Here is a 5,000-nt window from a genome sequence, read left to right on the forward strand (position 1 = left end):
CTGCGCGGTACCTCACGCGTCCTTCCGGCTTCGACCCGCGCGCGCTCCACGATTGCCTGCCGGAGCCCCTTTCCGGGCAAGCCGCGCCGATCGGTCCCCATGGGGGCTTCCCACCGCCTCCCTCTGCCAGGTCCACCCCTTCACCAGCCGAGGGCGGTAGACCTGTGCCCGGTCCTCCTCTACGGACCGCCGTGAGCACGGCCGCCCAGAACGGGGGTCTCCGGAAACCCACGCCGACCACCTTCCCGGGCGACCCCTCCGCGTGGTACCTTCCGAACGCTCGCTCGCTCGGCCCGACGACGGGCTCATCCCGGGGGGCCCCTGCCGCTTCCCCTCAGCGGCCTCCGGGCCTACCTTCCCCGTAAACCGAGCACGGGGACCGCGAGGCGCCGACCGGGACTCTCCCCAACTCCGTGCCGACCTCCTTGGAGCCCTTTCCCGCTCGAGCGCCGCGAATCCGGCCCCATCGAGACTCCCGCGGAGCTGCTTCCTCCGGGCCTAGCGCCTCCGTTGAAGCGGCGCTGCGAACGGCACTCGCCGGCGCGCCTCCGGGTCAGCCTTCGCACGTCGCAGCGTCAGGCGGCCGGAGCGGCTCTCTCCCGGAATCCACGCCGACCTCCTGGTGCCCGTCTCCGTCTTGCACTGGTGAGCCGTCGCTCCTGGGGACGCCGGCAGCGTGAGGGGACGACATCCGTCTCTCTCCGGCCGCAACCCACGCCGACCTCCTGAAAGCCCTTCTCCGTCGAGCACTGCCGAGACGTCGCTGCTACCTCGTGCCGCGTGCCTTCCAGACGTCTTCCAAGGGGCGTCCTCCGGCTCTGCCTTTCCACGGCCGCGTGAGGCGGCGACCGGCTCTCTGCCGGAATCCACGACGGCCTCCTGGAGCCCTTCTCCTTCTCGCACTGACGAGCCGTGGCTCCGGCGGACGCTGGGAGCGAGAGGCGGCGACCGGCTATTTCCCGAAAACCGTCGGCGACCTGCCGGAACCCTTCACGGCCGACCTCCGGCGATCCGTCACCCCTACCTGGCGGGGCTTCCGCACGACCGCTCGGCCCGACGTCGGGCGCCTCCGTCAGGCGAGGGGCTCGTCCAGGGGATCCTGCCGCTTGCCCATGAACCCGCAGGCGCACGCCCCGGCCGTCCGAGCGCGGGGACAGCGAGGCGCCGACCGGGACTCTCCCGAAATCCACGCCGACCTCCTGGAGCCCTTTCCGGGCGAGCTCCGCGAATCCGTCCCCATCCAGACTTCCGTACCCTCCTCCGACCGCCTTCGGTAGAGCGGGGCTCTGCCCCAGGACTCTGGCCATACGTACCACCCACGCCACCCCCAGCACCTTTCCCGCAGCTGCCTCCAGGTCCACCCTCACCCTCACCCTCTAACCCTCACCCTCTAACTCTCACCCTCCAGGTCTACCCGGGGGGGGGGAGAGGGGGCAGCTAGCCTCCTGTTCGACTCGCCGCCCCCTGCGTGCGTGCGTGCGTGCGGATCAGCGCTCCGCCGGGGACTCCGCCACCGCCTCGTTGGTGCATGTGAGCAAGTATTTGTTTTACAAAGGAACTCTGTCCGTGAAGGGTTAATAGCCACAGAAGCTAAGATAAGCATCAGGTGCGATTAATTAAGGTTGGGAACACGCCCGCCGAGTCATCCTGAGTGCTGGAGCGATGAGAGAAGGAAAGCAGCGCAGGGTTAAGGGGTGCAGATGCTCTCCGTATCTCTCCAAACACCCGCGGAGCGCTCGCTGTCTGAGTTAAACGCCGCAAGTCTGATGACGAAGGCGCACGGAACCTCTGGCTGTGCTGCTGTAGAAATCCTGTATATAGACTTTGGACTGCATTGTATCAAGCGTTTGCTGTTCTCTTCTGTTTACTTTGTGCAACGTCTGAGTAAACGACTGCTTATAGCACTAACACGTGTATCCAGCCTCTTGGTGCGAAAGAGGGGTCCAGAATAACCCGATCACGCCTTCCTCCTTTTCTCCTCTCCTTCCCACACGCACGCACGCACCCCCCCCCCGCCGCCGCGAGCGGCCACCAGGTCCGGGTTCGTGGAGAAGCCTCCAGGTCTCCCGTCGGATGTTACCCCTGCTTTAAACAGGGGACTGGGTCTTTCATGATGCCCGGGGGTGGGGGGTGGGGGGTGGGGGGAGGCTTCTACACGGGGGGGGGCATGCCGTGAGAGAACGAAGCTGTGGGCCGCCATCGGGGCCGTTCCGGGGGAAAGAGGCAAAAATGCAGATGATGTATCTATTTTGGTAAATGATAAACAGGAAATAGAAATAATCAGAGATTTGTTTGAACAGTTTGGTCAGGCTTCTGGTGGTCATTTAAATATGCAAAAGAGTTTTATGATATCGCCCAATAACATTAAGGGAAATATACAAGTAATGCCACTGGAACATCTGATTAGTAATAATAATAAAAATGAAGCAATAAATTCAGAAGCTGAGGAAGGGCAAATTCAAACACATGTTAAATTATTAGGAATTTATTTTGCAGTCAAATGGGAAGGGTGGGAATATAATTGGAACATGTGGAGAGATCAAGTCAAAGAAAAAATACAAATGCGGCCAAAAATGGCATCTTTCTATTTATCGGAAAGCCATGTACGTTAGTACGTACTTGGTACCGGTAGTAGGTAATTTGGCAGCTGTCTACCCACCACCTGAAAGGATCGTTAAAGAGATTAATAAAATGGCATTTAAGTTTCTATGGGGAACGGCTAATTTCCCCCTTGCAAGAGCAGAGGCGTACAAATCTGTAGCACAGGGTGGTCTAAATTTTACAGCAATTGGTTTCAAATTTTTAGCAATTTTTGTTAGTCATAATTTTGGGAAGTGGGCAGAGGTAGAAAGAAAAGAATTGGCACCTCATTTTTGGTTGGTGGCTTTTGCCAAACACCGGAGAATTAAAGATTGGGCCAAAATATGGTGGGAAGAAAGATAAGGTCAATTATAAAATCACACCATCGCTGAAGTGTTTTGGACCTGATTATTTGATTGAAATGTACAGTAATGTAAGAGAATGGAAATTAAGGGCAAGCATCATAAAAATGGAAAGGTGTGAACCAAAAGTGAAGAGAAAGAAAATGTATAGGAATTTATTAGAAGTAAATAGTTTTCAGCCGGAATGTGAAAAGAATGTAAAAAGGGGAAATTTATCCATGTATTTAAAAGAGCCTGTACACCAGATGGAATTCTTGAAAGATCAAAGAATTCCTTATAAACTATGGGACATCAGATGGAAGTTTTTTCATCAGATTTATAGCGTGCAAGCAAATACGCCGTGGCTAGCCAATGTTAACCAAGCTTGTCCACGATTAAGGTGTCAGGAAGAAGCTGTAAGAACAGGGCAGACACAAAAAGAAACCGTTCCACATTTTGTTAAAGACTGTGTATCTGCGAAAGAGACGTGGACTATAATTGCTAAAACTCTGGATTGGCCAGACCTTTTGAGGGAAAACTATTGTTTCGGGAGCGGAACCGGAAAAAGGAATTCAAGGCCCGAGAGAAAGAAAAGGAGTGAAAAGACCTAGAAATAAAAACAACGTAGTGAATAATTACTGGAAGGTACCCTGGACAACGATAAGAATTGTCAATTTATTTGTTCTAAGTATCTTATGTTGGCAACGGTTAAAAGAAAGTAAGACTCAGAACATATGCAGTTCCGGAAGTACGATTAGGACGATATTATCAGAAATAAGAGAACTGAGTTCATTTGAAAAAGAAAAATTACCGCATGAGAAGCGGAGAAAATTCTGGCCGTGGACATCAGAGTCGACCCCTCCTATAACACAGAGCTGAGATGAATATTTTGTGTTAGTGTTAGGTTAGTTAGGAAAAGTATGTGTATTAGCTAGATGCGTTATTCTGAGAGTGGCGATATTGTTACGTGTTTTCGCGTGCGGGATGTGACCAGTAGTATGAATAATTTTAATAAAAAACCTTACCTAAAAAAAGAAAAAAATCTTCCCTAAGCCGAAGCCTGTTTGCAAGGAGGAAGGACGTGGTTTTCCGGAGCTCCTGCGAAGGGCTTGGGTGAGCGCTAGGGTTGCCAGGTTCAATCCCTGAGACTGATCCTGTCATCTTCAGGAGAAAAGAAAGTCAGCCAAGTGCAGGTGGTTCTTGCAACCTTGTAATGGAAAAAAAACCACAAGGCGGAATTCTCCCTTCCCTCGGCACAACTTTTAAAGATACAGAAGATCTCTTAGAGGCTGGGCCTGGCAACCAAGAGGTCTTTTGTATCTTTAAAAATTGTGCAGGGAGAATTCCACCTTGCGGTTTTTCCAATTACAGGGTTGCAAGAACACCTGCACTTGGCTGACTTTCTCTTCTCCTAAAGATACAGGATCGGTCTCAGGGATTGAACCTGGCAACCCTAGTGAGCGCGGTTTTAACCCCCTTCGGGGGGGGGTTGAATTTCTTCAAAAATAGTATCTGGACGTTCCTAAGACTGTGGGGATTCTTTTGAGACCACTTGTGTATTTGGGGGACGTACGGGTGGGGTGGGGGAGCTGTAGGTTCCCCCCCCCTCCCTCCCCAACGAGGCCTACTGATCCCAAACAAACCTCCCCCCGGCTGGGGGAGGGAAGGACTTCAAAATGGAGGCCAAACAGCTCATAGAAATAGATAGAAAGCTCAAACAAGAGCTTCGCCAGAGAAAAGGAGAGAGAGTTAAAAAGAAAGAACTCCCTCCAAAAGGTGAAGGCCAACTGGGGAGTTGGGAGGAGAAAGAAGAACCTCCAAACAGGATTGGAGTGCAAGCTGGAGCCTCTTTATCCAGCAACCTCGTTAAGATTCTTCAGTTTGTACGGAAGACAGAGTCGCCTAAGCCTACAGTACAGTATATTACAGAGGAAAAGTCAGGAGAAAAGAAAGAAGTTATACAAGAGCAGATAAAAACGACAGATGAGATGAAAGAAATGAATTTAGAAATGCAAGATGTATTATACAATCTCTGGAATCTTTAAGAGATAACGGGGTAGGTAACGCATGGATTTTCTT

The sequence above is a fragment of the Rhineura floridana genome, chromosome 3 (genome assembly GCF_030035675.1).
Source record: "Rhineura floridana isolate rRhiFlo1 chromosome 3, rRhiFlo1.hap2, whole genome shotgun sequence".
Taxonomy (NCBI): domain Eukaryota; kingdom Metazoa; phylum Chordata; class Lepidosauria; order Squamata; family Rhineuridae; genus Rhineura; species Rhineura floridana.